The 13,685-nt window shown below is 46.3% G+C and overlaps 1 protein-coding gene across 1 annotated transcript in view; it reads left to right on the top strand.

Moving 5' to 3' along the window:
- Positions 1–13,685, top strand: part of LOC124622504 (proteasome subunit alpha type-1) — a 45,308-nt gene that overhangs the window by 20,614 nt on the left and 11,009 nt on the right. The window lies entirely within an intron of this gene.

The following is a 13,685-nucleotide window of genomic DNA, read 5'->3' as shown; positions in this document are numbered from 1 at the left end:
GGCTGTTCGAATCCGGGCAGGAATGGAGCTTACCATCTGTTCCCTCTACCTTTCCCCGAATGAGGTTGTCCCTCTTGCTGACCTAGCTGCCTTGTTCGCCCAGCTCCCCCCCACCATTCCTCCTTTTGGGGGACTTTAATGCCCACCACCCTTTATGGGGTGGGGCCCAGATCTCGGTCCAGGGCAGGAATGTTGAGGCTCTCTTGGCACAGCAGGACATTTGCCTCCTTAACACTGGTGCTCCCACATATTTTAGCTTGACTCATGGCACATACTCGGCCATTGTCCTCTCTCTTAGTAGCCCTGGTCTTCTTCCATACCTCAGTTGGAGAGTTCACGATGACTTCTGAGGTAGTGACCACTTTCCTATCCTGGCTTCTCTTCTTCAATCCCAACCCCCTGACCAGCTGCCACGATGGTCTCTTCGTGGAGTTGATTGGGCAGCCTACACCTTAGCTACTATGGCCATTGCTCCGCATCCTGGTGACATTGATTTGGCAGTGGACGAGGTCACTATGGCCATTGTTTCTGCTGCCGAGGCAACTGTCCCCTGCTTTTCAAGTACCCTAAGGCATAAGTCAGTCCCTTGGTGGACACCAGAGATTGCAGAAGCTATCCGGGACCGCCGGCGAGCCCTGCAACGACACCGGCGTCATCCTTCCCTATATAATTTGGTTGCCTTTAAACGGCTGTGGGCCCGGGCTCGACAGTTAATCCGGCGGAGCAAACGGGACTGCTGGGAACGATATGTTGCCACCATAGGTTCTCGCACCTCCCCATCTCTGGTGTGATCGCGGGTTCGGTGCATTTTTGGCTTTCGTCCTCATGCGTCTGTCCCTTGCCTTTCTCTTCAGGGTACACTTTGTACTGACCCAATCGCCATCGCCGAACATCTGGCAGAGTACTTCGCACGTATTTCCGTGACTGTAGGCTACAGCGCAGAATTCCGTGCCATTAAAGAGCAGGCTGAGCGTACGCAGTTGTCGTTTCGCACGCACTGTTGGGAGCGATACAACGCCCCATTTAGTGAATGGGAGTTCCAAAGTGCCCATACAGCTTGCCCCAATACCTCTCCAGGTCCAGACCAAATTCACAACCAGTTTCTTCATCATCTCTCAGCGCACTGTCGGGGCGAATTACTCGCCCTGTTTAACCACATCTGGATGGAAGGCGTTTTCCCAACTCGTTGGCGGGATAGCGTTACCATCCCGGTGCTAAAACCTGGTGCAGATCTGCTGGTGGTTAATAGCTATCGCCCTATCAGCCTTACCAACGTTATGTGCAAACTCCTGGAAGGGATGGTGAGTCGGCGGCTCATGTGGATCCTTGAAGCTCGGGGCCTCCTAGCCCAGCAACAGGGGGGCTTCTGTCAGGGCCGCTCAGCGATCGACAATTTAGTCTTGCTAGAGTTGGCTATTCGTACAGCTTTTACTCGGCGAGAACATCTAGTTGCTGTTTTCTTTGATCTTCGGAACGCATACGATACCACCTGGCGCCATCATATCCTTGCTACGCTGCACGAATGGGGCTTACGGGGTCCACTTCCGATTTTTCTACGGAATTTTCTCTCCGATCACTCCTTTCGGGTTAGAGTTGGCACTTACTTTAGCTCTGCTCATATTCAGGAGAACGGTGTCCCGCAGGGCTCGGTTCTTAGTGTTCCCCTCTTTTTGGTGGCGATTAATGGTGTTGCGGCTGTGGTGGGCTCATCGGTCTGTTCCTCTCTATATGCTGATGACTTTTTTTCTTTACTACAGTTCCCCAAGCATCAGTGTCGCTGAATGGCGGCTGCAGGGAGCTATCCGTAAGGCACAGTTTTGGGCATCCAACCATGGTTTTCAGTTCTCAGCCTCTAAGACCCGAGTGATGCATTTTTGTCGGCGTCGAACGGCCCACTTCCATCCAGAGCTGTACCTTGCCAATGAACTCCTTCGTATTGAGGAGACGCATCGCTTCCTTGGCATGCTGTTTGATGCTCAGCTCACTTGGCCACCTCATCTTCGCGAGCTTAAACAATGGTGCTGGCGGCAACTTAACATCCTTCGCTGCCTTAGCCACACCGTTTGGGGGGCTGCACGAACAACCCTCCTACAGCTCTATAAGGCCTTAGTCCAGTCCCGTCTCGACTACGGGAGCATGGTGTACGACTCAGCAGCACCTTCAGCGTTGCAGATCCTCGACCCGATTCTCCATTGTGGCATCAGACTGGTGACCGGTGCCTTCCGCACTAGTCCGGTGACTAGCCTTCTTGTAGAAGCTGGAATCCCTCCCCTGCAATTCCCTCTTCTTGCCTCGTTTCACGATGCAGATGTTGTCTACACCGATGGTTCTGTGGTCGATGGATGCACTGGGCTTGCTTTCATCCACGGCGACTACATTGAGCAGCATTCCCTGCCTTGTGGGAGCAGTGTTTTCAATGCGGAGTTGGTTGCTCTATCGTGCACTCGCTCACCTTTCCTCCTGCCCTGGCGAGTCATTTGTCCAGGGTATATACGATCCAGGACATTTGGGAGATCCGGGAAAAACCCAGGAATTTTTTCATCTGGGAGAAAACCAGGAAAAACCCAGGAATTTTTTAGAATTCCGGGAACTTTTCCTTGTTTTAGTTACCAGTTAAATTTTTGTGATTTTGACTGGTAAGAACCAATACTCTAACGAAGGATATTACTGTATCCCGCTTCTGCAGAAAAAAAATATGAACGAGAGAAAAAAAAAAAAACCGAAAATAAAACTTAATTTGCAAAGGAAATGCGCCATATACAACAACAAAACACAGTACTCATACAAGCGTCTGCCAACCAAAGTGTGTCAAAGGCTTTAGGAAGAATATGCTGTGCTTCCTAACAACAAATTGCCTCTGATGAGTGTGACATGACAGCTGTTTACATTTGATTCATATGAGCAGTTGCAAGGGGGGGGGGGGGCGGGGGGGGCTCTTGCGCATGCGCAGTTGAGTCGCCTATGAGTAGTACCTTCTCCCGCTTCTGGCTACAGATGTGTGGCTGGGCGCCACTATCTAAATTGCTCCGGTTCGGAAATATCGTAGATCCCGGGCTGATGCACAGAGCAGTCTGAGTTGTAGTGGGGAGGTGGGTAGTCTCCACGTGGCCTGTGTTTACGTTTAGTGATTTTGCTGTTTCCTCTTCATTTATTGCTCTCACATTAAATGAAATCAAAACGGATTCCTGTTGCCGGCAGCTACCAAATGAATTAAAATACGTTCGCATGATTACGGAAGGCTAAAATATGTTGTTAGTTTCAGGTTTTATTTCCACCTTTCAGACAGTCAGCTAAAGAGATTTGGCTTTTATTAATATTTTGCACTGAGGCAGTCAATTTATTTGAAACGAAGTGTTTAATTTCACACTGTTGGCTAGTTTCAACTGTTCGCTGCATTTCAAGTGCATGTTTTCCATCTTCTAGCTCGCATGGTATTATGCCATAATAAAGAACCAAACATGAGATAATACAGTACTGGTACTCAAGAAAATTTACATCCGAATCCGGACATACGATTGTGCACTTTAAGCCGAATTATGCATTTTAGTATAGTTCACGAAATTCCGATGCTTCTGAAGTACCCTTGATGTCTTATTTCTTTTATGACATAATGCAAGATCTTATAATATTTTACACGTACGAACATGCGGGCTTCCCCAGAAGATTAGACATTTACGTCGTTATTAAAAATTTTACTGGCACATTTGTGTGATGTGTCTTAAAGTGTAACACGCGCAAAATGATCAGCATTTTATGTGGAAGCTTACCTTCTCTTGCAGCTTATTAATCTTCAAGACTAATATTATTTGTGAAAGCTTTGTTTTTCTTCTATCAAAACTATGTATATTAATTTCAACCATTGACTTTTCTTTTTGTGTTCGCGCTACTTAAGAGTGATCTTGCTATTAGTTGACTACACTACGTGTCCTGTGCTGTCATCAGCTGCTGAGATCACATGACAGGAGCTATGACTGGCTTACAAAAGCGCGTCGCAATCTCGATTTCATTGCTTCAGAAAGTAAGATGCAGTGTTTGGTGGAATTCGAATTTATACTTGCGTAAAACGAAGAAATGCAGCGTACATGCTGGCCGGTGTGGCCGAGCGGTTCTAGGCGCTACAGTCTGGAACCGCGTGACTGCTACGGTCGCAGGTTCGAATCCTGCCTAGGGCATGGGTGTGTGTGATGTCCTTAGGTTAGTTAGGTTTAAGTAGTTCTAAGTTCTAGGGGACTGATGACCTCAGAAGTTAAGTCGCATAGTGCTCAGAGCCATTTGAACCATTTTTTTTTTCAGCGTACATGTTGCTGTACATCAAAGATCTTTCAAAAACGTGTTCCCCCCTGCACTGGGATTCGTTTTCTAAAGTGCCGGCAAATTCTACATCTGTGTAGAAAACCATACACATTCTATGGATTGATAAGTTTTACAGTGCCGAGGAAAAGTATACTGTCATTTAACACGGAAAAAGTGTATTTTCAACCGGGAAATCCGGGAAAAATCCGGAATTTTTTTTCCCTTGTCCACGTATACACCCTGTTTGTCATATGCAGTGACTCCCTGAGTGGATTGCAAGCACTCGACCAGTGTTTCTCTCAGGACCCTTTGGTGCACGGTATTCAAGATGCTGTTTCTGCTCTCGCTAAGTGTGGCCGGTCAGCGATGTTTGTGTGGACCCCGGGCCACATCGGCATTCCAGGAAACAAACGTGTCGATGGGTTGGCCAAGCAGGCCACCACTTCGCCACCCCTGGAGCTTGGTTTCGTGGAAAGAGACCTCCGGTCAGCCCTACATCGCAAGGTCCGCGATGTCTGGAGCTCTGAATGGTCGATCTTGAACACGCCAAATAAGCTCCGCATGGTCAAGTCATCCACGGCCGTATGGAACTCATCCTTGAGGGGCACACGTAGGGACTCAGTTGTTCTCTGCCGTCTCCGAATTGGACATACGCGGTTGACCCACAGCTATCTCCTTTGTCGTGATAACCCGCCCAAGTGTCGCTGTGATGCAGGGCTGACAGTGGTCCATCTTCTGATGGACTGCCCCCTTTTCGCCCCCTTGCGGCAGTCCTTTAATTTACCAGCTGCACTTCCTTTAATTGTCGGTGACGATGCCTCTATAGCTGACTCAGTTCTATGTTTTATCCGTGCAGCTGGTTTTTATCACTCGCTCTAATGTGGGCGCTCTCGCATGATTTCTCAGGGTACACCCACTCCAGCGACTTTTGAATGTGACTTGGATACCAAAATAGTGTCTTTTATGGTAACAAGTTGTGTTGGTACCTCTGTCAAAGCTTTCCAGCTGGAGGTTATTCGTTTGTAGTTGAGTGGTTGAACTTTTACCTGATCCATCAACCACTGTAGTCTGTTTTACTCTTGTCAACTATTTGCTCTGCTCCTTTTAAGTGTCCTCTATTTTGTGTTATTGCGGTATTCATTTTAGCTCTGTACCCCTTGGTGTTCCCTCCCTCTGGGTGCAGAGGTTACACTTTTACTGTATAGGCCTTTTACAAGTATGTCTGTTTTTAACTGCAGACTGATGAACTCGATGTTTAGCCCCCATCAAACCCCAAAACCAACCAACCAACCATATGGGTTCTCTTTAATGCTGACTGAGATGGGTTCACCTCTGCTGTCGTCCTTACCTCCCCATCATAAGGCAGTGTCGATGTGGCTGTTTCGCATACAACAGCAACCATTCTTTTGACAGCCAACAAAACCATCCCCATTTCCTCAGGATACCACCATTCAAAGACGGGACCGTGGTGGGCCCTGGAGATCACTACAGCCATTAGAGATTGTACGCGGTGCATTCAAGTTCTAAGGCCTCCGATTTTTTTATCTCCGGACTGGAAAGAGATGGAAACATGCGCATTGTATTAAAATGAGGCCGCGTTCATTGTCAATACATCCCAGAGATGGCTGCACCGTACGGCGGCAGATGGAATTGTACTGCCAGTGGCGAGAATGAGAACTGTTTTAAATACTTAAAATGGCGACGTTTTCCTTACTTGAACAGCATGCAATCATTCGTTTTCTGAATTTGCGTGGTGTGAAACCAATTGAAATTCATCGACAGTTGAAGGAGACATGTGGTGATGGAGTTATGGATATGTCGAAAGTGCGTTCGTGGGTGCGACAGTTTAATGAAGGCAGAACATCGTGTGACAACAAACCGAAACAACCTCGGGCTCACACAAGCTAGTCTGACGACATGATCGAGAAAGTGGAGAGAATTGTTTTGGGGGATCGCCGAATGACTGTTGAACAGATCGCCTCCAGAGTTGGCATTTCTGTGGGTTCTGTGCACACAATCCTGCATGATGACCTGAAAATGCGAAAAGTGTCATCCAGGTGGGTGCCACGAATGCTGACGGACGACCACATGGCTGCCCGTGTGGCATGTTGCCAAGCAATGTTGACGCGCAACGACAGCATGAATGGGACTTTCTTTTCGTCGGTTGTGACAATGGATGAAACATGGATGCCATTTTTCAATCCAGAAACAAAGCGCCAGTCAGCTCAATGGAAGCACACAGATTCACTGCCACCAAAAAAATTTCGGGTAACCGCCAGTGCTGAAAAAATGATGGTGTCCATGTTCTGGGACAGCGAGGGCGTAATCCTTACCCATTGCATTCCAAAGGGCACTACGGTAACAGGTGCATCCTACGAAAATGTTTTGAAGAACAAATTCCTTCCTGCACTGCAACAAAAACGTCCGGGAAGGGCTGCGCGTGTGCTGTTTCACCAAGACAACGCACCCGCACATCGAGCTAACGTTACGCAACAGTTTCTTCGTGATAACAACTTTGAAGTGATTCCTCATGCTCCCTACTCACCTGACCTGGCTCCTAGTGACTTTTGGCTTTTTCCAACAATGAAAGACACTCGCCGTGGCCGCACATTCACCAGCCGTGCTGCTATTGCCTCAGCGATTTTCCAGTGGTCAAAATGGACTCCTAAAGAAGCCTTCGCCGCTGCCATGGAATCATGGCGTCAGCGTTGTGAAAAATGTGTACGTCTGCAGGGCGATTACGTCGAGAAGTAACGCCAGTTTCATCGATTTAGGGTGAGTAGTTAATTAGAAAAAAAAATCGGAGGCCTTAGAACTTGAATGCACCTCGTAGGTGGGCTCTCTAACACCATAAGCAGCACCATACACTGGAGCACCTCGTTGCCTTTAAACAACTCCGTGCCTGTATCTGCTACTGCATAAAATGATGAAGCAAGACTCCTGGAAACGCTATCTTTCCACCATTGGCTCATGTACCTCTCCATCACAGGTATGGGCAAAGATCAGACGCCTTTATGGCTTCCAGTCCCTTGCAGGTGTATCAAGTATTTCCTTAGATTGTGCAATTTCTGCTGATTGCGACGCTTGCCAAACTGTTTGCTGTGCATTATGCACGTGCATCTGCACGTGTGAACTACCGTCCCAGCTTTAAGCTAATTAATCAGTGAATGGAGTGAATGCGCTTATGTCTTGCTACCCACCACCTGTAGCCATATAATGCTCCATTAAGTGAATGGGAACTCTCCAGTGGCCTAGTCCATTGTCCTGATGTGGCATCAGGGCCAGACAGCATCCACAACCAAATGCTGAAACATCTCTCAGTGGATTGTCAGCATCACATTGCCTTCTTTAATTGGATCTGGAATGAGGGTGAGTTCCCATCTCAGTGATGAGACAGTGCGGTAGTTCCGGTACTGAAACTGATTTCGAATCCCTTAGAGATGGACATTTATCACCCAATCAGCCCTGTCGACGTTCTCTGTAAGTTGCTTGAATGCATGTTGAGCATGCGGCTGTGTTGGCTGCTTGAGTGTCAGGGCCCTTTGGCTGCATCTCAGGGCAATTTTTGCAAAGAATGCTCCACTGCTGATAATTTAATTCACCTGGGGTCCAACATCCAGATGGCCTTTGCATGTTGTCAGCATCTCATCGTTGTCTTTTTCGACCCCCAGAAGGCCTATGACACGACATGGTGTCACCACATCCTTACTACATGACATGAGTGGGATCCCTGGTGTCCAATCCTGATTATTGTCAAGAAATTCCTGTTGCACTGTACACTCCAGGTTGAAGTGGGTGCTTCACTCATTCCTCCTCCTCCTCCTCCTCCTCCTCCTCCTCCTCCCCTTCCCCCTCCCCCTCTGTTCCCCTCACTGCCAGGAGACTGTGGTCCTTCAGGGCTCTGTACTGAGTGCCCCCCTCTGCTAGACCTTTGCCATCAATGGTCAAACGGTGGCTGTGGGGTCTTCGGTATCGCCCTCCTTATATGCCGGCAATTTTTGCTTTTTATTATTGCTCCAACTTCAGCAGAAGTGTTGGTGACACCTCAGCACATTTCACTGCCTCAGCATCACTGGGTGGGGTGTCCTTTTGAGGCTCTATGAAGCTCTGATTTTGTCCCAACTTGATTATGGGAGTCTTGCACATGGTTCAGCACCAGCTTCAGCATTGTGGATACTAAAACCCACTCATCATTGTGGGGTCTGACTTGTGACTGGAGCCCTCTGAAGTAGCCATGGAAACAGCCTATTAGTCAGGCTGGAGTCCCTCTATTACCTATCAGGCACCAACAACAGCTGCTGAATAACACTATATGCCGTTCGTAGCTTCCTTGCAAACATCCCAACCACTGTGTCCTTTTTGCTGGAAGGGAGCTCCACCACCCACGACAGTAACCCAGAACTGGGTTTACTATTGCTGAATGCTTCCAGTGTCTCTGTAGGGAACTGCAACTTCTTCCACTGTCGCCTCTGGTCGGGGAGACATCACATCTGTCCCTTGGCTTATGCCCCAACCACAGATTTGTCTTGAAATGTCATTTGGTCCAAAAGATTCTGTAGGTCACATAATTTTTTGCCGCCTGTTCTTGGCTGTCCTTGAGATGTATTCTGGTTCAGAAGTTGATGGATGAATAGGCTTTGCATGCACACATGCATGGTGCGGTGAACTCCACTCTCTGTCAAATGGCTACAGTGCCTTCACCGCTGAATTACTGGTCATTAAATTATTCCTTAGCCATGTTCATTCTTGTGCTGGCAAGAATATTCTAATTTGTAGTATCCCTGAGCAGCATTCAGACTATAGACCCATGCTACGCTCCTCACCCACTGGATATGGCTATCCAGGACTTGTCTCTGGCTTCCATCAGACTGGACAGTCAGTTGTTGTTTGGACCCCTGGTCATGTTGAGATTTCATAAAAGAATGAGCTGACTGGTTGGCCAAGCTGGCCACCAGGATGCCGATTCTGGAAACATGGGTCCCAGGACCGGACCTTCGCTCTTTTATACGCCATTGACTGCTGGAAGTCTGGAACTCAGAATGGTCTGCCCTGATCTTCCCAAACAAACTGAGGACAATTAAGGAGAGCACAGCCCGATGGCAGTCTTCCCTGCGTGCTTCTTCCAGGGAATCCACTGTTCTCTGTTGACTTCGCATTGGCCACACTTGGCTGTCCCATGGCCACATTCTCTGGTGTGAGGATTCTTCTCACAGTGGATGTGGAGTCCGCCTGTTAGTGGCCCACTTACCCATAGACTGTCCTAATTTGGTTGCATTGATGAGGCATCTTAATCACCATGGCAGCTACCTCTGGTGCTAGCAGATGACGCCGAAGTGGCTGATCTGGTGGTACATTTTGCCTGCAAAGGTGGTTTCTATTAATCCCTGTAAGGTAGAGCTTTATGGCATCATTGACTGTCTGAGGGTTTAGTGGGGCACACTTCTCCTGTTCCTCCCCTCCAATCCCTCAGGTGTCCCTTGTTGGCCCTTGCTTGGTGGCCCATTATTGGCCTGTACCCTCTCCATCTCTTTGTTCTCTTTATTCTTTTTTGTTCTTGGTTTTAATGCATTGTCTTGACTGATCTTTTAACAACTTTTCTGGGCTTTTGTCTGTTTTTTTATTGTGTTATTGCCCCCCCCCCCTCCCCCCATGAACCATGGACCTTGCCGTTGGTGGGGAGGGTTGCGTGCTTCAGTGATACAGATAGCCGTACCGTAGGTGCAACCACAACGGAGGGGTATCTGTTGAGAGGCCAGACAAACATGTGGTTCCTGAAGAGGGGCAGCAGCCTTTTCGGTAGTTGCAGGGGCAACAGTCTGGATGATTGATTGATCTGGCCTTGTAACACTAACCAAAACGGCCTTGCTGTGCTGGTACTGCGAACGGTTGAAGTAATTTTTCCCGAGGGCATGCAGCTCTACTGTATGGTTAATGATGATGGCGTCCTCTTGGGTAAAATATTCCGGAGGTAAAATAGTCCCCCATTCGGATCTCCAGGCGGGGACTACTCAAGAGGACGTCGTTATCAGGAGAAAGAAAATTGGCGTTCTACAGATCGGAGCGTGGAATGTCAGATCCCTTAATCGGGCAGGTAGGTTAGAAAATTTAAAAAGGGAAATGGATAGGTTAAAGTAAGATATAGTGGGAATTAGTGAAGTTCGGTGGCAGGAGGTACCTGACTTTTGGTCAGGTGAATACAGGGTTATAAATACAAAGTCAAATAGGGGTATGCAGGAGTAGGTTTAATAATGAATAAAAAAATAGGAATGCGGGTAAGCTACTACAAACAGCATAGTGAACACATTATTGTGGCCAAGATAGACATGAAGCCCACGCCTACAGTAGTAAAAGTTTATATGCCAACTAGCTCTGCAGATGGCGAAGAAATTGAAGAAATGTATGATGAAATAAAAGAAATTATTTAGAAAGTGAAGGGAGACGAAAATTTAATAGTCATGGCTGACTGGAATTCGGTAGTAGGAAAAGGGAGAGAAGGGAACATAGTAGGTGAATATGGATTGGGGGTAAGAAATGAAAGAGGAAGCCGCCTGGTAGAATTTTGCACAGAGCACAACTTAATCATAGCTAACACTTGGTTCAAGAATCATAAAAGAAGGTTGTAAACATGGAAGAAGCCTGGAGATACTAGAAGGTATCAGATAAATTATATAATGATAAGACAGAGATTTAGGAACCAGGTTTTAAATTGTAAGACATTTCCAGGGGCAGATGTGGACTCTGACCACAATCTATTGGTTATGAACTGTAGATTAAAACTGAAGAAACTGCAAAAAGGTGGGAATTTAAGGAAATGGGACCTGGATAAACTGACTAAATCAGAGGTTGTACAGAGTTTCAGGGAGAGCATAAGGGAACAATTGACAGGAATGGGGGAAAGAAGTACAGTAGAAGAAGAATGGGTAGCTCTGAGGGATGAAGTAGTGAAGGCAGCAGAGGATGAAGTAGGTAAAAAGACGAGGGCTAGTAGAACTCTTTGGGTAACAGAAGAAATACTGAACTTAATTGATGAAAAGAGAAAATATAAAAATGCAGTAAATGAAGCAGGCAAAAAGGAGTACAGACGTCTCAAAAATGAGATCGACAGGAAGTGCAAAATGGCTAAGCAGACATGGCTAGAGGACAAATGTAAGGATGTAGAGGCTTATCTCAATAGGGGTAAGATAGATACTGCCTACAGGAAAATTAAAGAGACCTTTGGAGAAAAGAGAACCACTTGTATGAATATCAAGAGCTCAGATGGAAACCCAGTTCTAAGCAAAGAAGGGAAAGGAGAAAGGTGGAAGGAGTATATAGAGGGTCTATACAAGGGCGATGTATTTGAGGACAATATTAAGGAAATGGGAGAGGATGTAGATGAAGATGAAATGGGAGATATGATACTACGTGAAGAGTTTGACAGAGCACCAAAAGACCTGAGTCGAAACAAGGCCCCAGGAGTAGATAACATTCCATTAGAACTACTGACAGCCTTGGGAGAGCCAGTCCTAATAAAACTCTACCATCTGGTGAGCAAGATGTATGAGACAGGCAAAATACCCTCAGACTTCAAGAAGAATATAATAATTCCAATCCCAAAGAAAGCAGTTGTTGATAGATGTGAAAATTACCGAACTATCAGTTTAATAAGTCACGGCTGCAAAATACTAACACGAATTCTTTACAGATGAATGGAAAAACTAGTAGAAGCCGACCTCGGGGAAGATCAGTTTGGATTCCATAGAAATATTGGAACAGTTGAGGCAATACTGACCCTACGACTTATCTTGGAAGCTAGATTAAGGAAAGGCAAACCTACGTTTCTAGCATTTGTAGACTTAGAGGAAGCTTTTGACAATGTTGACTGGAATACCCTCTTTCAAATTCTAAAGGTGGCAGGGGTAAAATACAGGGAGCGAAAGGCTATTTACAATTTCTACAGAAACCAGATGGCAGTTATAAGAGTTGAGGGGCATGAAAGGGAAGCAGTGGTTGGGAAGGGAGTGAGACAGGTTTGTAGCATCTCCCTGATGTTATTCAATCTGTATATTGAGCAAGCAGTGAAGGAAACAAAAGAAAAATTCGGAGTAGGTATTAAAATTCATGGAGAAGAAATAAAAACTTTGAGGTTCGTTGATGACATTGTAATTCTGTCAGAGACAGCAAAGGACTTGGAAGACCAGTTGAACGGAATGGATAGTGTCTTGAAAGGAGGGTATAAGATGAACATCAACAAAAGCAAAATGAGGATAATGGAACGTAGTCGAATTAAGTAAGGGGGATGCTGAGGGAATTAGATTAGGAAATGAGACACTTAAAGTAGTAAAGGAGTTCTGCTATTTGGGGAGCAAAATAACTGATGATGGTCGAAGTAGAGAGGATATAAAATGTAGACTGGCAATGGCAAGGAAAGTGTTTCTGAAGAAGAGAAATTTGTTAACATAGAGTATAGATTTAAGTGTCAGGAAGTCATTTCTGAAAGTATTTATATGATGGAGTGTAGCCATGTATGGAAGTGAAACATGGACGATAAATAGTTTGGACAAGAAGAGAATAGAAGCTTTCGAAATGTGGTGCTACAGAAGAATGCTGAAGACTAGATGGGTAAATCACATAACTAATGAGGCGATATTGAATAGGATTGGGGAGAAGAGAAGTTTGTGGCACAACTTGATTAGAAGAAGGGATCGATTGGTAGGACATGTTCTGAGGCATCAAGGGATCACCAATTTAGCATTGGAGGGCAGCGTGGAGGGTAAAAATCATAGAGGGAGACCAAGAGATGAATACACAAAGCAGATTCAGAAGGATGTAGGTTGCAATAGGTACTGGGAGATGAAGAGGCTTGCACAGGATAGAGTAGCATGGAGGGCTGCATCAAACCAGTCTCAGGACTGAAGACAACAACAACAACAACAGTTACACTTAGGCTCTCTGGGATTTGCCTTTTGCCTCCTTCCTTCGAAGACCGCTCCTGGTTTGCCAGTTAATGAATAAAAGGACTGATGACCATGCTGTTCAGTGTAGTCCCTTTCACTCCAAACTAGCCAACCACCCTTTGACACTGGAGAGACCATTGTGACACTTTTTCAGTTACAAGCCATATGTCCAGTGGATACACATTGTGTGTCCCTAATGCAGTGGTTTCCATTGCCTTCCACGTCCTGATGCCATCTATCTTTGCTGATTGTTCCACATTTAAGGGGCAGTTTCCCACCCCCAAGAGGAGGATGATTTCTCAAAGCTCTGTCCACTCCTGCACTCTCTTTGACAAGGCCATTGGCAGAACATGGGTGACTCCTTCCACCAAAAGTCTTCCATTTTGTTTACTAGTCAAGAATGCTGCCCCTAACCACAAGTAAACTAATTACAACAGTATAATACACTAAATAAAA

Source organism: Schistocerca americana, chromosome 7, assembly GCF_021461395.2.
Source record: "Schistocerca americana isolate TAMUIC-IGC-003095 chromosome 7, iqSchAmer2.1, whole genome shotgun sequence".
Lineage (NCBI taxonomy): Eukaryota > Metazoa > Arthropoda > Insecta > Orthoptera > Acrididae > Schistocerca > Schistocerca americana.
This window is presented reverse-complemented; position numbering and strand designations above follow the sequence as displayed.